Genomic DNA, 23,062 nt, shown 5'->3' with positions numbered 1-23,062 from the left:
CAACCGTCCCTGTGCACCCGGATTCCCAATGCCCCCCACTTCGTGTCAACTCCAGTCCCGAGGACACGCCAGAGCCCCAGGCCTCCGGCCGCGCCCGGTGCCAGGGCTCCCGCCAAACGGGCGGGCGCACTCTGCAAATCTCGGGGCGCCCCCGCAAGGCAGCGAGAGCACGGGGAGCTGCCAAGAAAGGAAGGAGCCTACGAAACCCACCTGCAAAGCAAGCAGTTCATCCAGGAAGCAGCCCGTCTCAGCGCTCCGTTGGTCCTCTCGCATGGACCTCCTGGCCCCCATGTTCTGGCGCAGCCCAAGCCCCCTCCACCCTCTCCCGGCCTGCTCAAAAGGGCGCCGCCTACTACGGGAGCCCGGCGCCTCCCCTCTAAGGCTCTATCGCGCTCTCTCGCTCTCTAGCTCCCTCCGCCTCTATCTTCTAGGTTTCCCCCTGGACCTCGCGCTACTTCTGTCGTCTTCCCTCGGCCTCTCTGTCTCTCGCTCTTTCTCCGTCCCTCTCTCTCAGCCTCTCCGTCTGTCTCTTACCGCCTCCCCTGAGGGCGGCAAGCCACCCAGGCGCCGAGGCAAGAGATCGACGACACGAACTGTTCCAGGGTAATAACATACAAAACAAGAAGAGTTATACCAGATACAGATCTCCGATACGAGGAGATGTGAATAGCAGTCATCATTAGTTTGTAGCAATTACTCTTTATTCCAATATTCTAATAATCCTCGCTGTATACTCATAACCTAGGAAAAACCAGGCCATGCAGAGTTAGGAGCTGAGAGGGCACAGTGAGGCGTGACCAGAAGACAAGTGTGAGAGCCTTCTGTGATGCCCAGACAGGGCCACCAGAAGGGCTCCTTGCTCTAGCGGTGACGCCGGCGTCTGGGAAGACGCCCGTTGCCAGGCGGACCGTGGTCTACCGGTAGCGAAAAGTGTCAAGGAACAACACGCGCTGCTTAGCAGACCGGGAAAGGGAGTCTCCTTTCCCCCGGGGGAGTATAGAGAAGACTCTGCCCCTCCACCTCTGCTGCAGGGCCTGACAGCAGTCACTTATCCAGATGCGTAACCGTCTCCCGGTGATGTTCTGCTTCAGTGGTCACGCTCCTAGTCCGCCTTCACGTTCCGTCCTCTACACCTGGCTCTGCCTTCTACGTAGCAGTAGAGACTTAGTGAAATTACTAAAAGTCTGTAATATGCATAAATCATGGCGTAAGCTGTCTTTCTCTTTGTCTCCTCTCTCTCTCTCTCTGCCTCAGTTCCCCGGCAGGGAAGGGCCCCCCCGTCCAGTGGACACGTGACCCACGTGATCTTACCTATCATTGGAGATGACTCACACTCTTTACCCCGCTCCTTTTCTTTGGATCCAATAAATAACAGCGCAGCCAGACATTCGGGGACACTACCGGTCTCCGCGCATTGGTAGTGGTGGAACCCCGGGGCCAGCTGTCTTTTCTTTGATCTCTTTGTCTTGTGTCTTTATTTCTACAACCTCTGGTCTCCACACACGGGGAGAGACCCTGTGGGGCTGGACCCTACACTCCCCCTCCACTGTCTTTCTCGATGGCTGTCTCTCTCATGCCCTCGGTTTCTATCTCTCCATCCATCTCGTCCATGCTCTCCTTCAAGCCGTGTGTGTGTGTGTGTGTGTGTGTGTGTGTGCGTGTGTGCGGGCGTGTGTGGGTGTCTCTGTGTCTTTGTGTGTGTGTCTGTGCCTGTGTCTCTGTGTGTGTGTGTGTGTGTGTGTGTGCGTGTGTGTGTGTGTGTGCCGGTGCGCGAGCCCGCGTGCGAGGGCCCCCGTGTGTGTCTGTGTGTGGGCGAGTGGATTTGAGCCTGGTGGTGGTGGGGTGTGTCTGGGTTTCTCTCAGCCCCTCTCACCCAGGATCAGGCCGCCGCCTCTAGTGCCAGCCCGGGGCAAAGCAGGGCAACCCACCGACCCGCTACGCCCCACGCCCTCTTGTCCACCGGCCGGGTCTTGGTCGGGACAAGCGAGCGCGGTCGGGGCGTTGTGAGAGAAAGGCCCCGCGCGGCTGGGCCGGCTGTTCGACCTTGGCCAGCCCTGACGGCTCTGGGTGGGTGGGGCAAGAGGGGACCTCGCAGGAGCCCCTGAGCGGCGAGGGATCCAAAACGCTACCTCCGCGGCAGGGCGGAGGACCGGAGCGTGTCGCAGGATCGTGGGCCCTGGGCCCTGACGCCTCGGAGCACTCCCTGTTCGGAGCGGGCCCGATGTGGTGGAAGCGCGGGAGCCTGGGGTAGGCCGCGAGCGAGCGGCCCTCGGGTTCCGCGATCCTAGCCCCGCGGCCCCGGGCTGGCGGTGACGGCTGGCATCCGGCGGGCGTGGCTGGGCCGGGCTCTTGGGGCAGCCGGGCGCCTCTCTCGGCGTCTACGGCCATACCACCCTGAACGCGCCCGATCTCGTCTGATCTCGGAAGCTAAGCAGGGTCGGGCCTGGTTAGTACTTGGATGGGAGACCGCCTGGGAATACCGGGTGCTGTAGGCCTTTTCCTTGGCTTTTTGCTTTTTCTTTCCTTTTCTTCCAGACGGGGAGTCTCGCTCTGTCGCCCAGGCTGGAGTGCAGTGGCGCCATCTCGGCTCGCTGCAAGCTCCGCCTCCCGGGTTCACGCCATTCTCCTGCCTCAGCCTCCCGAGTAGCTGGGACTGCAGGCGCCCGCCACCACGCCCGGCTCATTTTTGGTAGTTTCCGTAGAGACGGGGTTTCACCCCGTTAGCCGGGATGGTCTCCATCTCCTGACCTCGTGATCCACCCGCCTCGGCCTCCCAGAGTGCTGGGAATACTGGCGGGAGCCACCGTGCCCGCCCGGCCTGCTGTAGGCTTGTTTGGCTTCCCCGTGGCCTCCCTTCCCATTACAGTCGCCATGCTTCCCAACCTCCCCTGACTCTGCTCAACCTTCATCGCCCTCCTACACCCCCGCCGCCGCCGGGGACCTCCCGCAGGGGGTCCGCCCCTACTGCACGCCGGGCAGCAGCATCCCACCGCTTGCGCCTCGCCGCCGCCCCGCCAGGAGCCCGGCTCCAGCCTGGGAGGGCAGGGGGCCGGACCCCAAAGGCGCAGACGCGGGTTCCCTGCCCTTCGCGGTGCCTTCCCGCTCCCGGAACGCCCAGGCGATTCGATTCACTCATCGAGCGCCAGCGCCGTCGTCGCAACCTTCCGAACCGGGGGAAGGGGCGGCCAGGGGCAGCGGGTGCCACAGACGCCAGCCGAGACCTCGGCTCCAGAACGCATGGGCTGCTTTCTCCGGGGGAAGGACATTCCTTGGCCAGCCACCAGGACAACCGTCCCTGTGCACCCGGATTCCCAATGCCCCCCACTTCGTGTCAACTCCAGTCCCGAGGACACGCCAGAGCCCCAGGCCTCCGGCCGCGCCCGGTGCCAGGGCTCCCGCCAAACGGGCGGGCGCACTCTGCAAATCTCGGGGCGCCCCCGCAAGGCAGCGAGAGCACGGGGAGGTGCCAAGAAAGGAAGGAGCCTACGAAACCCACCTGCAAAGCAAGCAGTTCATCCAGGAAGCAGCCCGTCTCAGCGCTCCGTTGGTCCTCTCGCATGGACCTCCTGGCCCCCATGTTCTGGCGCAGCCCAAGCCCCCTCCACCCTCTCCCGGCCTGCTCAAAAGGGCGCCGCCTACTACGGGAGCCCGGCGCCTCCCCTCTAAGGCTCTATCGCGCTCTCTCGCTCTCTAGCTCCCTCCGCCTCTATCTTCTAGGTTTCCCCCTGGACCTCGCGCTACTTCTGTCGTCTTCCCTCGGCCTCTCTGTCTCTCGCTCTTTCTCCGTCCCTCTCTCTCAGCCTCTCCGTCTGTCTCTTACCGCCTCCCCTGAGGGCGGCAAGCCACCCAGGCGCCGAGGCAAGAGATCGACGACACGAACTGTTCCAGGGTAATAACATACAAAACAAGAAGAGTTATACCAGATACAGATCTCCGATACGAGGAGATGTGAATAGCAGTCATCATTAGTTTGTAGCAATTACTCTTTATTCCAATATTCTAATAATCCTCGCTGTATACTCATAACCTAGGAAAAACCAGGCCATGCAGAGTTAGGAGCTGAGAGGGCACAGTGAGGCGTGACCAGAAGACAAGTGTGAGAGCCTTCTGTGATGCCCAGACAGGGCCACCAGAAGGGCTCCTTGCTCTAGCGGTGACGCCGGCGTCTGGGAAGACGCCCGTTGCCAGGCGGACCGTGGTCTACCGGTAGCGAAAAGTGTCAAGGAACAACACGCGCTGCTTAGCAGACCGGGAAAGGGAGTCTCCTTTCCCCCGGGGGAGTATAGAGAAGACTCTGCCCCTCCACCTCTGCTGCAGGGCCTGACAGCAGTCACTTATCCAGATGCGTAACCGTCTCCCGGTGATGTTCTGCTTCAGTGGTCACGCTCCTAGTCCGCCTTCACGTTCCGTCCTCTACACCTGGCTCTGCCTTCTACGTAGCAGTAGAGACTTAGTGAAATTACTAAAAGTCTGTAATATGCATAAATCATGGCGTAAGCTGTCTTTCTCTTTGTCTCCTCTCTCTCTCTCTCTGCCTCAGTTCCCCGGCAGGGAAGGGCCCCCCCGTCCAGTGGACACGTGACCCACGTGATCTTACCTATCATTGGAGATGACTCACACTCTTTACCCCGCTCCTTTTCTTTGGATCCAATAAATAACAGCGCAGCCAGACATTCGGGGACACTACCGGTCTCCGCGCATTGGTAGTGGTGGAACCCCGGGGCCAGCTGTCTTTTCTTTGATCTCTTTGTCTTGTGTCTTTATTTCTACAACCTCTGGTCTCCACACACGGGGAGAGACCCTGTGGGGCTGGACCCTACACTCCCCCTCCACTGTCTTTCTCGATGGCTGTCTCTCTCATGCCCTCGGTTTCTATCTCTCCATCCATCTCGTCCATGCTCTCCTTCAAGCCGTGTGTGTGTGTGTGTGTGTGTGTGTGTGTGTGCGTGTGTGCGGGCGTGTGTGGGTGTCTCTGTGTCTTTGTGTGTGTGTCTGTGCCTGTGTCTCTGTGTGTGTGTGTGTGTGTGTGTGTGCGTGTGTGTGTGTGTGTGCCGGTGCGCGAGCCCGCGTGCGAGGGCCCCCGTGTGTGTCTGTGTGTGGGCGAGTGGATTTGAGCCTGGTGGTGGTGGGGTGTGTCTGGGTTTCTCTCAGCCCCTCTCACCCAGGATCAGGCCGCCGCCTCTAGTGCCAGCCCGGGGCAAAGCAGGGCAACCCACCGACCCGCTACGCCCCACGCCCTCTTGTCCACCGGCCGGGTCTTGGTCGGGACAAGCGAGCGCGGTCGGGGCGTTGTGAGAGAAAGGCCCCGCGCGGCTGGGCCGGCTGTTCGACCTTGGCCAGCCCTGACGGCTCTGGGTGGGTGGGGCAAGAGGGGACCTCGCAGGAGCCCCTGAGCGGCGAGGGATCCAAAACGCTACCTCCGCGGCAGGGCGGAGGACCGGAGCGTGTCGCAGGATCGTGGGCCCTGGGCCCTGACGCCTCGGAGCACTCCCTGTTCGGAGCGGGCCCGATGTGGTGGAAGCGCGGGAGCCTGGGGTAGGCCGCGAGCGAGCGGCCCTCGGGTTCCGCGATCCTAGCCCCGCGGCCCCGGGCTGGCGGTGACGGCTGGCATCCGGCGGGCGTGGCTGGGCCGGGCTCTTGGGGCAGCCGGGCGCCTCTCTCGGCGTCTACGGCCATACCACCCTGAACGCGCCCGATCTCGTCTGATCTCGGAAGCTAAGCAGGGTCGGGCCTGGTTAGTACTTGGATGGGAGACCGCCTGGGAATACCGGGTGCTGTAGGCCTTTTCCTTGGCTTTTTGCTTTTTCTTTCCTTTTCTTCCAGACGGGGAGTCTCGCTCTGTCGCCCAGGCTGGAGTGCAGTGGCGCCATCTCGGCTCGCTGCAAGCTCCGCCTCCCGGGTTCACGCCATTCTCCTGCCTCAGCCTCCCGAGTAGCTGGGACTGCAGGCGCCCGCCACCACGCCCGGCTCATTTTTGGTAGTTTCCGTAGAGACGGGGTTTCACCCCGTTAGCCGGGATGGTCTCCATCTCCTGACCTCGTGATCCACCCGCCTCGGCCTCCCAGAGTGCTGGGAATACTGGCGGGAGCCACCGTGCCCGCCCGGCCTGCTGTAGGCTTGTTTGGCTTCCCCGTGGCCTCCCTTCCCATTACAGTCGCCATGCTTCCCAACCTCCCCTGACTCTGCTCAACCTTCATCGCCCTCCTACACCCCCGCCGCCGCCGGGGACCTCCCGCAGGGGGTCCGCCCCTACTGCACGCCGGGCAGCAGCATCCCACCGCTTGCGCCTCGCCGCCGCCCCGCCAGGAGCCCGGCTCCAGCCTGGGAGGGCAGGGGGCCGGACCCCAAAGGCGCAGACGCGGGTTCCCTGCCCTTCGCGGTGCCTTCCCGCTCCCGGAACGCCCAGGCGATTCGATTCACTCATCGAGCGCCAGCGCCGTCGTCGCAACCTTCCGAACCGGGGGAAGGGGCGGCCAGGGGCAGCGGGTGCCACAGACGCCAGCCGAGACCTCGGCTCCAGAACACATGGGCTGCTTTCTCCGGGGGAAGGACATTCCTTGGCCAGCCACCAGGACAACCGTCCCTGTGCACCCGGATTCCCAATGCCCCCCACTTCGTGTCAACTCCAGTCCCGAGGACACGCCAGAGCCCCAGGCCTCCGGCCGCGCCCGGTGCCAGGGCTCCCGCCAAACGGGCGGGCGCACTCTGCAAATCTCGGGGCGCCCCCGCAAGGCAGCGAGAGCACGGGGAGGTGCCAAGAAAGGAAGGAGCCTACGAAACCCACCTGCAAAGCAAGCAGTTCATCCAGGAAGCAGCCCGTCTCAGCGCTCCGTTGGTCCTCTCGCATGGACCTCCTGGCCCCCATGTTCTGGCGCAGCCCAAGCCCCCTCCACCCTCTCCCGGCCTGCTCAAAAGGGCGCCGCCTACTACGGGAGCCCGGCGCCTCCCCTCTAAGGCTCTATCGCGCTCTCTCGCTCTCTAGCTCCCTCCGCCTCTATCTTCTAGGTTTCCCCCTGGACCTCGCGCTACTTCTGTCGTCTTCCCTCGGCCTCTCTGTCTCTCGCTCTTTCTCCGTCCCTCTCTCTCAGCCTCTCCGTCTGTCTCTTACCGCCTCCCCTGAGGGCGGCAAGCCACCCAGGCGCCGAGGCAAGAGATCGACGACACGAACTGTTCCAGGGTAATAACATACAAAACAAGAAGAGTTATACCAGATACAGATCTCCGATACGAGGAGATGTGAATAGCAGTCATCATTAGTTTGTAGCAATTACTCTTTATTCCAATATTCTAATAATCCTCGCTGTATACTCATAACCTAGGAAAAACCAGGCCATGCAGAGTTAGGAGCTGAGAGGGCACAGTGAGGCGTGACCAGAAGACAAGTGTGAGAGCCTTCTGTGATGCCCAGACAGGGCCACCAGAAGGGCTCCTTGCTCTAGCGGTGACGCCGGCGTCTGGGAAGACGCCCGTTGCCAGGCGGACCGTGGTCTACCGGTAGCGAAAAGTGTCAAGGAACAACACGCGCTGCTTAGCAGACCGGGAAAGGGAGTCTCCTTTCCCCCGGGGGAGTATAGAGAAGACTCTGCCCCTCCACCTCTGCTGCAGGGCCTGACAGCAGTCACTTATCCAGATGCGTAACCGTCTCCCGGTGATGTTCTGCTTCAGTGGTCACGCTCCTAGTCCGCCTTCACGTTCCGTCCTCTACACCTGGCTCTGCCTTCTACGTAGCAGTAGAGACTTAGTGAAATTACTAAAAGTCTGTAATATGCATAAATCATGGCGTAAGCTGTCTTTCTCTTTGTCTCCTCTCTCTCTCTCTCTGCCTCAGTTCCCCGGCAGGGAAGGGCCCCCCCGTCCAGTGGACACGTGACCCACGTGATCTTACCTATCATTGGAGATGACTCACACTCTTTACCCCGCTCCTTTTCTTTGGATCCAATAAATAACAGCGCAGCCAGACATTCGGGGACACTACCGGTCTCCGCGCATTGGTAGTGGTGGAACCCCGGGGCCAGCTGTCTTTTCTTTGATCTCTTTGTCTTGTGTCTTTATTTCTACAACCTCTGGTCTCCACACACGGGGAGAGACCCTGTGGGGCTGGACCCTACACTCCCCCTCCACTGTCTTTCTCGATGGCTGTCTCTCTCATGCCCTCGGTTTCTATCTCTCCATCCATCTCGTCCATGCTCTCCTTCAAGCCGTGTGTGTGTGTGTGTGTGTGTGTGTGTGTGTGTGTGTGTGTGCGTGTGTGCGGGCGTGTGTGGGTGTCTCTGTGTCTTTGTGTGTGTGTCTGTGCCTGTGTCTCTGTGTGTGTGTGTGTGTGTGTGCGTGTGTGTGTGTGTGTGCCGGTGCGCGAGCCCGCGTGCGAGGGCCCCCGTGTGTGTCTGTGTGTGGGCGAGTGGATTTGAGCCTGGTGGTGGTGGGGTGTGTCTGGGTTTCTCTCAGCCCCTCTCACCCAGGATCAGGCCGCCGCCTCTAGTGCCAGCCCGGGGCAAAGCAGGGCAACCCACCGACCCGCTACGCCCCACGCCCTCTTGTCCACCGGCCGGGTCTTGGTCGGGACAAGCGAGCGCGGTCGGGGCGTTGTGAGAGAAAGGCCCCGCGCGGCTGGGCCGGCTGTTCGACCTTGGCCAGCCCTGACGGCTCTGGGTGGGTGGGGCAAGAGGGGACCTCGCAGGAGCCCCTGAGCGGCGAGGGATCCAAAACGCTACCTCCGCGGCAGGGCGGAGGACCGGAGCGTGTCGCAGGATCGTGGGCCCTGGGCCCTGACGCCTCGGAGCACTCCCTGTTCGGAGCGGGCCCGATGTGGTGGAAGCGCGGGAGCCTGGGGTAGGCCGCGAGCGAGCGGCCCTCGGGTTCCGCGATCCTAGCCCCGCGGCCCCGGGCTGGCGGTGACGGCTGGCATCCGGCGGGCGTGGCTGGGCCGGGCTCTTGGGGCAGCCGGGCGCCTCTCTCGGCGTCTACGGCCATACCACCCTGAACGCGCCCGATCTCGTCTGATCTCGGAAGCTAAGCAGGGTCGGGCCTGGTTAGTACTTGGATGGGAGACCGCCTGGGAATACCGGGTGCTGTAGGCCTTTTCCTTGGCTTTTTGCTTTTTCTTTCCTTTTCTTCCAGACGGGGAGTCTCGCTCTGTCGCCCAGGCTGGAGTGCAGTGGCGCCATCTCGGCTCGCTGCAAGCTCCGCCTCCCGGGTTCACGCCATTCTCCTGCCTCAGCCTCCCGAGTAGCTGGGACTGCAGGCGCCCGCCACCACGCCCGGCTCATTTTTGGTAGTTTCCGTAGAGACGGGGTTTCACCCCGTTAGCCGGGATGGTCTCCATCTCCTGACCTCGTGATCCACCCGCCTCGGCCTCCCAGAGTGCTGGGAATACTGGCGGGAGCCACCGTGCCCGCCCGGCCTGCTGTAGGCTTGTTTGGCTTCCCCGTGGCCTCCCTTCCCATTACAGTCGCCATGCTTCCCAACCTCCCCTGACTCTGCTCAACCTTCATCGCCCTCCTACACCCCCGCCGCCGCCGGGGACCTCCCGCAGGGGGTCCGCCCCTACTGCACGCCGGGCAGCAGCATCCCACCGCTTGCGCCTCGCCGCCGCCCCGCCAGGAGCCCGGCTCCAGCCTGGGAGGGCAGGGGGCCGGACCCCAAAGGCGCAGACGCGGGTTCCCTGCCCTTCGCGGTGCCTTCCCGCTCCCGGAACGCCCAGGCGATTCGATTCACTCATCGAGCGCCAGCGCCGTCGTCGCAACCTTCCGAACCGGGGGAAGGGGCGGCCAGGGGCAGCGGGTGCCACAGACGCCAGCCGAGACCTCGGCTCCAGAACGCATGGGCTGCTTTCTCCGGGGGAAGGACATTCCTTGGCCAGCCACCAGGACAACCGTCCCTGTGCACCCGGATTCCCAATGCCCCCCACTTCGTGTCAACTCCAGTCCCGAGGACACGCCAGAGCCCCAGGCCTCCGGCCGCGCCCGGTGCCAGGGCTCCCACCAAACGGGCGGGCGCACTCTGCAAATCTCGGGGCGCCCCCGCAAGGCAGCGAGAGCACGGGGAGGTGCCAAGAAAGGAAGGAGCCTACGAAACCCACCTGCAAAGCAAGCAGTTCATCCAGGAAGCAGCCCGTCTCAGCGCTCCGTTGGTCCTCTCGCATGGACCTCCTGGCCCCCATGTTCTGGCGCAGCCCAAGCCCCCTCCACCCTCTCCCGGCCTGCTCAAAAGGGCGCCGCCTACTACGGGAGCCCGGCGCCTCCCCTCTAAGGCTCTATCGCGCTCTCTCGCTCTCTAGCTCCCTCCGCCTCTATCTTCTAGGTTTCCCCCTGGACCTCGCGCTACTTCTGTCGTCTTCCCTCGGCCTCTCTGTCTCTCGCTCTTTCTCCGTCCCTCTCTCTCAGCCTCTCCGTCTGTCTCTTACCGCCTCCCCTGAGGGCGGCAAGCCACCCAGGCGCCGAGGCAAGAGATCGACGACACGAACTGTTCCAGGGTAATAACATACAAAACAAGAAGAGTTATACCAGATACAGATCTCCGATACGAGGAGATGTGAATAGCAGTCATCATTAGTTTGTAGCAATTACTCTTTATTCCAATATTCTAATAATCCTCGCTGTATACTCATAACCTAGGAAAAACCAGGCCATGCAGAGTTAGGAGCTGAGAGGGCACAGTGAGGCGTGACCAGAAGACAAGTGTGAGAGCCTTCTGTGATGCCCAGACAGGGCCACCAGAAGGGCTCCTTGCTCTAGCGGTGACGCCGGCGTCTGGGAAGACGCCCGTTGCCAGGCGGACCGTGGTCTACCGGTAGCGAAAAGTGTCAAGGAACAACACGCGCTGCTTAGCAGACCGGGAAAGGGAGTCTCCTTTCCCCCGGGGGAGTATAGAGAAGACTCTGCCCCTCCACCTCTGCTGCAGGGCCTGACAGCAGTCACTTATCCAGATGCGTAACCGTCTCCCGGTGATGTTCTGCTTCAGTGGTCACGCTCCTAGTCCGCCTTCACGTTCCGTCCTCTACACCTGGCTCTGCCTTCTACGTAGCAGTAGAGACTTAGTGAAATTACTAAAAGTCTGTAATATGCATAAATCATGGCGTAAGCTGTCTTTCTCTTTGTCTCCTCTCTCTCTCTCTCTGCCTCAGTTCCCCGGCAGGGAAGGGCCCCCCCGTCCAGTGGACACGTGACCCACGTGATCTTACCTATCATTGGAGATGACTCACACTCTTTACCCCGCTCCTTTTCTTTGGATCCAATAAATAACAGCGCAGCCAGACATTCGGGGACACTACCGGTCTCCGCGCATTGGTAGTGGTGGAACCCCGGGGCCAGCTGTCTTTTCTTTGATCTCTTTGTCTTGTGTCTTTATTTCTACAACCTCTGGTCTCCACACACGGGGAGAGACCCTGTGGGGCTGGACCCTACACTCCCCCTCCACTGTCTTTCTCGATGGCTGTCTCTCTCATGCCCTCGGTTTCTATCTCTCCATCCATCTCGTCCATGCTCTCCTTCAAGCCGTGTGTGTGTGTGTGTGTGTGTGTGTGTGTGTGTGTGTGTGCGTGTGTGCGGGCGTGTGTGGGTGTCTCTGTGTCTTTGTGTGTGTGTCTGTGCCTGTGTCTCTGTGTGTGTGTGTGTGTGTGTGTGTGCGTGTGTGTGTGTGTGTGCCGGTGCGCGAGCCCGCGTGCGAGGGCCCCCGTGTGTGTCTGTGTGTGGGCGAGTGGATTTGAGCCTGGTGGTGGTGGGGTGTGTCTGGGTTTCTCTCAGCCCCTCTCACCCAGGATCAGGCCGCCGCCTCTAGTGCCAGCCCGGGGCAAAGCAGGGCAACCCACCGACCCGCTACGCCCCACGCCCTCTTGTCCACCGGCCGGGTCTTGGTCGGGACAAGCGAGCGCGGTCGGGGCGTTGTGAGAGAAAGGCCCCGCGCGGCTGGGCCGGCTGTTCGACCTTGGCCAGCCCTGACGGCTCTGGGTGGGTGGGGCAAGAGGGGACCTCGCAGGAGCCCCTGAGCGGCGAGGGATCCAAAACGCTACCTCCGCGGCAGGGCGGAGGACCGGAGCGTGTCGCAGGATCGTGGGCCCTGGGCCCTGACGCCTCGGAGCACTCCCTGTTCGGAGCGGGCCCGATGTGGTGGAAGCGCGGGAGCCTGGGGTAGGCCGCGAGCGAGCGGCCCTCGGGTTCCGCGATCCTAGCCCCGCGGCCCCGGGCTGGCGGTGACGGCTGGCATCCGGCGGGCGTGGCTGGGCCGGGCTCTTGGGGCAGCCGGGCGCCTCTCTCGGCGTCTACGGCCATACCACCCTGAACGCGCCCGATCTCGTCTGATCTCGGAAGCTAAGCAGGGTCGGGCCTGGTTAGTACTTGGATGGGAGACCGCCTGGGAATACCGGGTGCTGTAGGCCTTTTCCTTGGCTTTTTGCTTTTTCTTTCCTTTTCTTCCAGACGGGGAGTCTCGCTCTGTCGCCCAGGCTGGAGTGCAGTGGCGCCATCTCGGCTCGCTGCAAGCTCCGCCTCCCGGGTTCACGCCATTCTCCTGCCTCAGCCTCCCGAGTAGCTGGGACTGCAGGCGCCCGCCACCACGCCCGGCTCATTTTTGGTAGTTTCCGTAGAGACGGGGTTTCACCCCGTTAGCCGGGATGGTCTCCATCTCCTGACCTCGTGATCCACCCGCCTCGGCCTCCCAGAGTGCTGGGAATACTGGCGGGAGCCACCGTGCCCGCCCGGCCTGCTGTAGGCTTGTTTGGCTTCCCCGTGGCCTCCCTTCCCATTACAGTCGCCATGCTTCCCAACCTCCCCTGACTCTGCTCAACCTTCATCGCCCTCCTACACCCCCGCCGCCGCCGGGGACCTCCCGCAGGGGGTCCGCCCCTACTGCACGCCGGGCAGCAGCATCCCACCGCTTGCGCCTCGCCGCCGCCCCGCCAGGAGCCCGGCTCCAGCCTGGGAGGGCAGGGGGCCGGACCCCAAAGGCGCAGACGCGGGTTCCCTGCCCTTCGCGGTGCCTTCCCGCTCCCGGAACGCCCAGGCGATTCGATTCACTCATCGAGCGCCAGCGCCGTCGTCGCAACCTTCCGAACCGGGGGAAGGGGCGGCCAGGGGCAGCGGGTGCCACAGACGCCAGCCGAGACCTCGGCTCCAGAACGCATGGGCTGCTTTCTCCGGGGGAAGGACATTCCTTGGCCAGCCACCAGGACAACCGTCCCTGTGCACCCGGATTCCCAATGCCCCCCACTTCGTGTCAACTCCAGTCCCGAGGACACGCCAGAGCCCCAGGCCTCCGGCCGCGCCCGGTGCCAGGGCTCCCGCCAAACGGGCGGGCGCACTCTGCAAATCTCGGGGCGCCCCCGCAAGGCAGCGAGAGCACGGGGAGGTGCCAAGAAAGGAAGGAGCCTACGAAACCCACCTGCAAAGCAAGCAGTTCATCCAGGAAGCAGCCCGTCTCAGCGCTCCGTTGGTCCTCTCGCATGGACCTCCTGGCCCCCATGTTCTGGCGCAGCCCAAGCCCCCTCCACCCTCTCCCGGCCTGCTCAAAAGGGCGCCGCCTACTACGGGAGCCCGGCGCCTCCCCTCTAAGGCTCTATCGCGCTCTCTCGCTCTCTAGCTCCCTCCGCCTCTATCTTCTAGGTTTCCCCCTGGACCTCGCGCTACTTCTGTCGTCTTCCCTCGGCCTCTCTGTCTCTCGCTCTTTCTCCGTCCCTCTCTCTCAGCCTCTCCGTCTGTCTCTTACCGCCTCCCCTGAGGGCGGCAAGCCACCCAGGCGCCGAGGCAAGAGATCGACGACACGAACTGTTCCAGGGTAATAACATACAAAACAAGAAGAGTTATACCAGATACAGATCTCCGATACGAGGAGATGTGAATAGCAGTCATCATTAGTTTGTAGCAATTACTCTTTATTCCAATATTCTAATAATCCTCGCTGTATACTCATAACCTAGGAAAAACCAGGCCATGCAGAGTTAGGAGCTGAGAGGGCACAGTGAGGCGTGACCAGAAGACAAGTGTGAGAGCCTTCTGTGATGCCCAGACAGGGCCACCAGAAGGGCTCCTTGCTCTAGCGGTGACGCCGGCGTCTGGGAAGACGCCCGTTGCCAGGCGGACCGTGGTCTACCGGTAGCGAAAAGTGTCAAGGAACAACACGCGCTGCTTAGCAGACCGGGAAAGGGAGTCTCCTTTCCCCCGGGGGAGTATAGAGAAGACTCTGCCCCTCCACCTCTGCTGCAGGGCCTGACAGCAGTCACTTATCCAGATGCGTAACCGTCTCCCGGTGATGTTCTGCTTCAGTGGTCACGCTCCTAGTCCGCCTTCACGTTCCGTCCTCTACACCTGGCTCTGCCTTCTACGTAGCAGTAGAGACTTAGTGAAATTACTAAAAGTCTGTAATATGCATAAATCATGGCGTAAGCTGTCTTTCTCTTTGTCTCCTCTCTCTCTCTCTCTGCCTCAGTTCCCCGGCAGGGAAGGGCCCCCCCGTCCAGTGGACACGTGACCCACGTGATCTTACCTATCATTGGAGATGACTCACACTCTTTACCCCGCTCCTTTTCTTTGGATCCAATAAATAACAGCGCAGCCAGACATTCGGGGACACTACCGGTCTCCGCGCATTGGTAGTGGTGGAACCCCGGGGCCAGCTGTCTTTTCTTTGATCTCTTTGTCTTGTGTCTTTATTTCTACAACCTCTGGTCTCCACACACGGGGAGAGACCCTGTGGGGCTGGACCCTACACTCCCCCTCCACTGTCTTTCTCGATGGCTGTCTCTCTCATGCCCTCGGTTTCTATCTCTCCATCCATCTCGTCCATGCTCTCCTTCAAGCCGTGTGTGTGTGTGTGTGTGTGTGTGTGTGTGTGTGCGCGTGTGTGCGGGCGTGTGTGGGTGTCTCTGTGTCTTTGTGTGTGTGTCTGTGCCTGTGTCTCTGTGTGTGTGTGTGTGTGTGCGTGTGTGTGTGTGTGTGCCGGTGCGCGAGCCCGCGTGCGAGGGCCCCCGTGTGTGTCTGTGTGTGGGCGAGTGGATTTGAGCCTGGTGGTGGTGGGGTGTGTCTGGGTTTCTCTCAGCCCCTCTCACCCAGGATCAGGCCGCCGCCTCTAGTGCCAGCCCGGGGCAAAGCAGGGCAACCCACCGACCCGCTACGCCCCACGCCCTCTTGTCCACCGGCCGGGTCTTGGTCGGGACAAGCGAGCACGGTCGGGGCGTTGTGAGAGAAAGGCCCCGCGCGGCTGGGCCGGCTGTTCGACCTTGGCCAGCCCTGACGGCTCTGGGTGGGTGGGGCAAGAGGGGACCTCGCAGGAGCCCCTGAGCGGCGAGGGATCCAAAACGCTACCTCCGCGGCAGGGCGGAGGACCGGAGCGTGTCGCAGGATCGTGGGCCCTGGGCCCTGACGCCTCGGAGCACTCCCTGTTCGGAGCGGGCCCGATGTGGTGGAAGCGCGGGAGCCTGGGGTAGGCCGCGAGCGAGCGGCCCTCGGGTTCCGCGATCCTAGCCCCGCGGCCCCGGGCTGGCGGTGACGGCTGGCATCCGGCGGGCGTGGCTGGGCCGGGCTCTTGGGGCAGCCGGGCGCCTCTCTCGGCGTCTACGGCCATACCACCCTGAACGCGCCCGATCTCGTCTGATCTCGGAAGCTAAGCAGGGTCGGGCCTGGTTAGTACTTGGATGGGAGACCGCCTGGGAATACCGGGTGCTGTAGGCCTTTTCCTTGGCTTTTTGCTTTTTCTTTCCTTTTCTTCCAGACGGGGAGTCTCGCTCTGTCGCCCAGGCTGGAGTGCAGTGGCGCCATCTCGGCTCGCTGCAAGCTCCGCCTCCCGGGTTCACGCCATTCTCCTGCCTCAGCCTCCCGAGTAGCTGGGACTGCAGGCGCCCGCCACCACGCCCGGCTCATTTTTGGTAGTTTCCGTAGAGACGGGGTTTCACCCCGTTAGCCGGGATGGTCTCCATCTCCTGACCTCGTGATCCACCCGCCTCGGCCTCCCAGAGTGCTGGGAATACTGGCGGGAGCCACCGTGCCCGCCCGGCCTGCTGTAGGCTTGTTTGGCTTCCCCGTGGCCTCCCTTCCCATTACAGTCGCCATGCTTCCCAACCTCCCCTGACTCTGCTCAACCTTCATCGCCCTCCTACACCCCCGCCGCCGCCGGGGACCTCCCGCAGGGGGTCCGCCCCTACTGCACGCCGGGCAGCAGCATCCCACCGCTTGCGCCTCGCCGCCGCCCCGCCAGGAGCCCGGCTCCAGCCTGGGAGGGCAGGGGGCCGGACCCCAAAGGCGCAGACGCGGGTTCCCTGCCCTTCGCGGTGCCTTCCCGCTCCCGGAACGCCCAGGCGATTCGATTCACTCATCGAGCGCCAGCGCCGTCGTCGCAACCTTCCGAACCGGGGGAAGGGGCGGCCAGGGGCAGCGGGTGCCACAGACGCCAGCCGAGACCTCGGCTCCAGAACGCATGGGCTGCTTTCTCCGGGGGAAGGACATTCCTTGGCCAGCCACCAGGACAACCGTCCCTGTGCACCCGGATTCCCAATGCCCCCCACTTCGTGTCAACTCCAGTCCCGAGGACACGCCAGAGCCCCAGGCCTCCGGCCGCGCCCGGTGCCAGGGCTCCCGCCAAACGGGCGGGCGCACTCTGCAAATCTCGGGGCGCCCCCGCAAGGCAGCGAGAGCACGGGGAGGTGCCAAGAAAGGAAGGAGCCTACGAAACCCACCTGCAAAGCAAGCAGTTCATCCAGGAAGCAGCCCGTCTCAGCGCTCCGTTGGTCCTCTCGCATGGACCTCCTGGCCCCCATGTTCTGGCGCAGCCCAAGCCCCCTCCACCCTCTCCCGGCCTGCTCAAAAGGGCGCCGCCTACTACGGGAGCCCGGCGCCTCCCCTCTAAGGCTCTATCGCGCTCTCTCGCTCTCTAGCTCCCTCCGCCTCTATCTTCTAGGTTTCCCCCTGGACCTCGCGCTACTTCTGTCGTCTTCCCTCGGCCTCTCTGTCTCTCGCTCTTTCTCCGTCCCTCTCTCTCAGCCTCTCCGTCTGTCTCTTACCGCCTCCCCTGAGGGCGGCAAGCCACCCAGGCGCCGAGGCAAGAGATCGACGACACGAACTGTTCCAGGGTAATAACATACAAAACAAGAAGAGTTATACCAGATACAGATCTCCGATACGAGGAGATGTGAATAGCAGTCATCATTAGTTTGTAGCAATTACTCTTTATTCCAATATTCTAATAATCCTCGCTGTATACTCATAACCTAGGAAAAACCAGGCCATGCAGAGTTAGGAGCTGAGAGGGCACAGTGAGGCGTGACCAGAAGACAAGTGTGAGAGCCTTCTGTGATGCCCAGACAGGGCCACCAGAAGGGCTCCTTGCTCTAGCGGTGACGCCGGCGTCTGGGAAGACGCCCATTGCCAGGCGGACCGTGGTCTACCGGTAGCGAAAAGCGTCAAGGAACAACACGCGCTGCTTAGCAGACCGGGAAAGGGAGTCTCCTTTCCCCCGGGGGAGTATAGAGAAGACTCTGCCCCTCCACCTCTGCTGCAGGGCCTGACAGCAGTCACTTATCCAGATGCGTAACCGTCTCCCGGTGATGTTCTGCTTCAGTGGTCACGCTCCTAGTCCGCCTTCACGTTCCGTCCTCTACACCTGGCTCTGCCTTCTACGTAGCAGTAGAGACTTAGTGAAATTACTAAAAGTCTGTAATATGCATAAATCATGGCGTAAGCTGTCTTTCTCTTTGTCTCCTCTCTCTCTCTCTCTGCCTCAGTTCCCCGGCAGGGAAGGGCCCCCCCGTCCAGTGGACACGTGACCCACGTGATCTTACCTATCATTGGAGATGACTCACACTCTTTACCCCGCTCCTTTTCTTTGGATCCAATAAATAACAGCGCAGCCAGACATTCGGGGACACTACCGGTCTCCGCGCATTGGTAGTGGTGGAACCCCGGGGCCAGCTGTCTTTTCTTTGATCTCTTTGTCTTGTGTCTTTATTTCTACAACCTCTGGTCTCCACACACGGGGAGAGACCCTGTGGGGCTGGACCCTACACTCCCCCTCCACTGTCTTTCTCGCTGGCTGTCTCTCTCATGCCCTCGGTTTCTATCTCTCCATCCATCTCGTCCATGCTCTCCTTCAAGCCGTGTGTGTGTGTGTGTGTGTGTGTGTGTGTGTGTGTGTGTGCGTGTGTGCGGGCGTGTGTGGGTGTCTCTGTGTCTTTGTGTGTGTGTCTGTGCCTGTGTCTCTGTGTGTGTGTGTGTGTGTGTGTGTGCGTGTGTGTGTGTGTGTGCCGGTGCGCGAGCCCGCGTGCGAGGGCCCCCGTGTGTGTCTGTGTGTGGGCGAGTGGATTTGAGCCTGGTGGTGGTGGGGTGTGTCTGGGTTTCTCTCAGCCCCTCTCACCCAGGATCAGGCCGCCGCCTCTAGTGCCAGCCCGGGGCAAAGCAGGGCAACCCACCGACCCGCTACGCCCCACGCCCTCTTGTCCACCGGCCGGGTCTTGGTCGGGACAAGCGAGCGCGGTCGGGGCGTTGTGAGAGAAAGGCCCCGCGCGGCTGGGCCGGCTGTTCGACCTTGGCCAGCCCTGACGGCTCTGGGTGGGTGGGGCAAGAGGGGACCTCGCAGGAGCCCCTGAGCGGCGAGGGATCCAAAACGCTACCTCCGCGGCAGGGCGGAGGACCGGAGCGTGTCGCAGGATCGTGGGCCCTGGGCCCTGACGCCTCGGAGCACTCCCTGTTCGGAGCGGGCCCGATGTGGTGGAAGCGCGGGAGCCTGGGGTAGGCCGCGAGCGAGCGGCCCTCGGGTTCCGCGATCCTAGCCCCGCGGCCCCGGGCTGGCGGTGACGGCTGGCATCCGGCGGGCGTGGCTGGGCCGGGCTCTTGGGGCAGCCGGGCGCCTCTCTCGGCGTCTACGGCCATACCACCCTGAACGCGCCCGATCTCGTCTGATCTCGGAAGCTAAGCAGGGTCGGGCCTGGTTAGTACTTGGATGGGAGACCGCCTGGGAATACCGGGTGCTGTAGGCCTTTTCCTTGGCTTTTTGCTTTTTCTTTCCTTTTCTTCCAGACGGGGAGTCTCGCTCTGTCGCCCAGGCTGGAGTGCAGTGGCGCCATCTCGGCTCGCTGCAAGCTCCGCCTCCCGGGTTCACGCCATTCTCCTGCCTCAGCCTCCCGAGTAGCTGGGACTGCAGGCGCCCGCCACCACGCCCGGCTCATTTTTGGTAGTTTCCGTAGAGACGGGGTTTCACCCCGTTAGCCGGGATGGTCTCCATCTCCTGACCTCGTGATCCACCCGCCTCGGCCTCCCAGAGTGCTGGGAATACTGGCGGGAGCCACCGTGCCCGCCCGGCCTGCTGTAGGCTTGTTTGGCTTCCCCGTGGCCTCCCTTCCCATTACAGTCGCCATGCTTCCCAACCTCCCCTGACTCTGCTCAACCTTCATCGCCCTCCTACACCCCCGCCGCCGCCGGGGACCTCCCGCAGGGGGTCCGCCCCTACTGCACGCCGGGCAGCAGCATCCCACCGCTTGCGCCTCGCCGCCGCCCCGCCAGGAGCCCGGCTCCAGCCTGGGAGGGCAGGGGGCCGGACCCCAAAGGCGCAGACGCGGGTTCCCTGCCCTTCGCGGTGCCTTCCCGCTCCCGGAACGCCCAGGCGATTCGATTCACTCATCGAGCGCCAGCGCCGTCGTCGCAACCTTCCGAACCGGGGGAAGGGGCGGCCAGGGGCAGCGGGTGCCACAGACGCCAGCCGAGACCTCGGCTCCAGAACGCATGGGCTGCTTTCTCCGGGGGAAGGACATTCCTTGGCCAGCCACCAGGACAACCGTCCCTGTGCACCCGGATTCCCAATGCCCCCCACTTCGTGTCAACTCCAGTCCCGAGGACACGCCAGAGCCCCAGGCCTCCGGCCGCGCCCGGTGCCAGGGCTCCCGCCAAACGGGCGGGCGCACTCTGCAAATCTCGGGGCGCCCCCGCAAGGCAGCGAGAGCACGGGGAGGTGCCAAGAAAGGAAGGAGCCTACGAAACCCACCTGCAAAGCAAGCAGTTCATCCAGGAAGCAGCCCGTCTCAGCGCTCCGTTGGTCCTCTCGCATGGACCTCCTGGCCCCCATGTTCTGGCGCAGCCCAAGCCCCCTCCACCCTCTCCCGGCCTGCTCAAAAGGGCGCCGCCTACTACGGGAGCCCGGCGCCTCCCCTCTAAGGCTCTATCGCGCTCTCTCGCTCTCTAGCTCCCTCCGCCTCTATCTTCTAGGTTTCCCCCTGGACCTCGCGCTACTTCTGTCGTCTTCCCTCGGCCTCTCTGTCTCTCGCTCTTTCTCCGTCCCTCTCTCTCAGCCTCTCCGTCTGTCTCTTACCGCCTCCCCTGAGGGCGGCAAGCCACCCAGGCGCCGAGGCAAGAGATCGACGACACGAACTGTTCCAGGGTAATAACATACAAAACAAGAAGAGTTATACCAGATACAGATCTCCGATACGAGGAGATGTGAATAGCAGTCATCATTAGTTTGTAGCAATTACTCTTTATTCCAATATTCTAATAATCCTCGCTGTATACTCATAACCTAGGAAAAACCAGGCCATGCAGAGTTAGGAGCTGAGAGGGCACAGTGAGGCGTGACCAGAAGACAAGTGTGAGAGCCTTCTGTGATGCCCAGACAGGGCCACCAGAAGGGCTCCTTGCTCTAGCGGTGACGCCGGCGTCTGGGAAGACGCCCGTTGCCAGGCGGACCGTGGTCTACCGGTAGCGAAAAGTGTCAAGGAACAACACGCGCTGCTTAGCAGACCGGGAAAGGGAGTCTCCTTTCCCCCGGGGGAGTATAGAGAAGACTCTGCCCCTCCACCTCTGCTGCAGGGCCTGACAGCAGTCACTTATCCAGATGCGTAACCGTCTCCCGGTGATGTTCTGCTTCAGTGGTCACGCTCCTAGTCCGCCTTCACGTTCCGTCCTCTACACCTGGCTCTGCCTTCTACGTAGCAGTAGAGACTTAGTGAAATTACTAAAAGTCTGTAATATGCATAAATCATGGCGTAAGCTGTCTTTCTCTTTGTCTCCTCTCTCTCTCTCTCTGCCTCAGTTCCCCGGCAGGGAAGGGCCCCCCCGTCCAGTGGACACGTGACCCACGTGATCTTACCTATCATTGGAGATGACTCACACTCTTTACCCCGCTCCTTTTCTTTGGATCCAATAAATAACAGCGCAGCCAGACATTCGGGGACACTACCGGTCTCCGCGCATTGGTAGTGGTGGAACCCCGGGGCCAGCTGTCTTTTCTTTGATCTCTTTGTCTTGTGTCTTTATTTCTACAACCTCTGGTCTCCACACACGGGGAGAGACCCTGTGGGGCTGGACCCTACACTCCCCCTCCACTGTCTTTCTCGATGGCTGTCTCTCTCATGCCCTCGGTTTCTATCTCTCCATCCATCTCGTCCATGCTCTCCTTCAAGCCGTGTGTGTGTGTGTGTGTGTGTGTGTGTGTGCGTGTGTGCGGGCGTGTGTGGGTGTCTCTGTGTCTTTGTGTGTGTGTCTGTGCCTGTGTCTCTGTGTGTGTGTGTGTGTGTGTGTGTGCGTGTGTGTGTGTGTGTGTGCCGGTGCGCGAGCCCGCGTGCGAGGGCCCCCGTGTGTGTCTGTGTGTGGGCGAGTGGATTTGAGCCTGGTGGTGGTGGGGTGTGTCTGGGTTTCTCTCAGCCCCTCTCACCCAGGATCAGGCCGCCGCCTCTAGTGCCAGCCCGGGGCAAAGCAGGGCAACCCACCGACCCGCTACGCCCCACGCCCTCTTGTCCACCGGCCGGGTCTTGGTCGGGACAAGCGAGCGCGGTCGGGGCGTTGTGAGAGAAAGGCCCCGCGCGGCTGGGCCGGCTGTTCGACCTTGGCCAGCCCTGACGGCTCTGGGTGGGTGGGGCAAGAGGGGACCTCGCAGGAGCCCCTGAGCGGCGAGGGATCCAAAACGCTACCTCCGCGGCAGGGCGGAGGACCGGAGCGTGTCGCAGGATCGTGGGCCCTGGGCCCTGACGCCTCGGAGCACTCCCTGTTCGGAGCGGGCCCGATGTGGTGGAAGCGCGGGAGCCTGGGGTAGGCCGCGAGCGAGCGGCCCTCGGGTTCCGCGATCCTAGCCCCGCGGCCCCGGGCTGGCGGTGACGGCTGGCATCCGGCGGGCGTGGCTGGGCCGGGCTCTTGGGGCAGCCGGGCGCCTCTCTCGGCGTCTACGGCCATACCACCCTGAACGCGCCCGATCTCGTCTGATCTCGGAAGCTAAGCAGGGTCGGGCCTGGTTAGTACTTGGATGGGAGACCGCCTGGGAATACCGGGTGCTGTAGGCCTTTTCCTTGGCTTTTTGCTTTTTCTTTCCTTTTCTTCCAGACGGGGAGTCTCGCTCTGTCGCCCAGGCTGGAGTGCAGTGGCGCCATCTCGGCTCGCTGCAAGCTCCGCCTCCCGGGTTCACGCCATTCTCCTGCCTCAGCCTCCCGAGTAGCTGGGACTGCAGGCGCCCGCCACCACGCCCGGCTCATTTTTGGTAGTTTCCGTAGAGACGGGGTTTCACCCCGTTAGCCGGGATGGTCTCCATCTCCTGACCTCGTGATCCACCCGCCTCGGCCTCCCAGAGTGCTGGGAATACTGGCGGGAGCCACCGTGCCCGCCCGGCCTGCTGTAGGCTTGTTTGGCTTCCCCGTGGCCTCCCTTCCCATTACAGTCGCCATGCTTCCCAACCTCCCCTGACTCTGCTCAACCTTCATCGCCCTCCTACACCCCCGCCGCCGCCGGGGACCTCCCGCAGGGGGTCCGCCCCTACTGCACGCCGGGCAGCAGCATCCCACCGCTTGCGCCTCGCCGCCGCCCCGCCAGGAGCCCGGCTCCAGCCTGGGAGGGCAGGGGGCCGGACCCCAAAGGCGCAGACGCGGGTTCCCTGCCCTTCGCGGTGCCTTCCCGCTCCCGGAACGCCCAGGCGATTCGATTCACTCATCGAGCGCCAGCGCCGTCGTCGCAACCTTCCGAACCGGGGGAAGGGGCGGCCAGGGGCAGCGGGTGCCACAGACGCCAGCCGAGACCTCGGCTCCAGAACGCATGGGCTGCTTTCTCCGGGGGAAGGACATTCCTTGGCCAGCCACCAGGACAACCGTCCCTGTGCACCCGGATTCCCA

At 62.6% G+C, this 23,062-nt stretch overlaps 7 non-coding genes across 7 annotated transcripts; all 7 read left to right on the top strand.

Moving 5' to 3' along the window:
• Positions 1–2,376: 2,376 nt before the first annotated feature.
• On the top strand, positions 2,377–2,495 carry LOC129459136 (5S ribosomal RNA). The gene has a single exon (XR_008649939.1). It is a non-coding gene; the product is annotated as a 5S ribosomal RNA (ribosomal RNA).
• A 3,169-nt stretch (positions 2,496–5,664) lies between these two features.
• On the top strand, positions 5,665–5,783 carry LOC129459135 (5S ribosomal RNA). The gene has a single exon (XR_008649938.1). It is a non-coding gene; the product is annotated as a 5S ribosomal RNA (ribosomal RNA).
• Positions 5,784–8,958: 3,175 nt separating this feature from the next.
• On the top strand, positions 8,959–9,077 carry LOC129459134 (5S ribosomal RNA). Its single transcript, XR_008649937.1, has one exon. It is a non-coding gene; the product is annotated as a 5S ribosomal RNA (ribosomal RNA).
• A 3,177-nt stretch (positions 9,078–12,254) lies between these two features.
• Positions 12,255–12,373, top strand: LOC129459133 (5S ribosomal RNA). Its single transcript, XR_008649936.1, has one exon. It is a non-coding gene; the product is annotated as a 5S ribosomal RNA (ribosomal RNA).
• A 3,167-nt stretch (positions 12,374–15,540) lies between these two features.
• Positions 15,541–15,659, top strand: LOC129459131 (5S ribosomal RNA). Its single transcript, XR_008649934.1, has one exon. It is a non-coding gene; the product is annotated as a 5S ribosomal RNA (ribosomal RNA).
• Positions 15,660–18,836: 3,177 nt separating this feature from the next.
• Positions 18,837–18,955, top strand: LOC129459130 (5S ribosomal RNA). Its single transcript, XR_008649933.1, has one exon. It is a non-coding gene; the product is annotated as a 5S ribosomal RNA (ribosomal RNA).
• A 3,169-nt stretch (positions 18,956–22,124) lies between these two features.
• LOC129459129 (5S ribosomal RNA) lies at positions 22,125–22,243 on the top strand. The gene has a single exon (XR_008649932.1). It is a non-coding gene; the product is annotated as a 5S ribosomal RNA (ribosomal RNA).
• The last annotated feature ends 819 nt before the right edge of the window (positions 22,244–23,062 follow it).

This window comes from Symphalangus syndactylus, chromosome 19 (genome assembly GCF_028878055.3).
Source record: "Symphalangus syndactylus isolate Jambi chromosome 19, NHGRI_mSymSyn1-v2.1_pri, whole genome shotgun sequence".
In the NCBI taxonomy this organism is placed as follows: Eukaryota; Metazoa; Chordata; class Mammalia; order Primates; family Hylobatidae; genus Symphalangus; species Symphalangus syndactylus.
The sequence above is the reverse complement of the archived record's forward strand: the minus strand, read 5'-3'. Positions and strand labels throughout refer to the sequence as shown.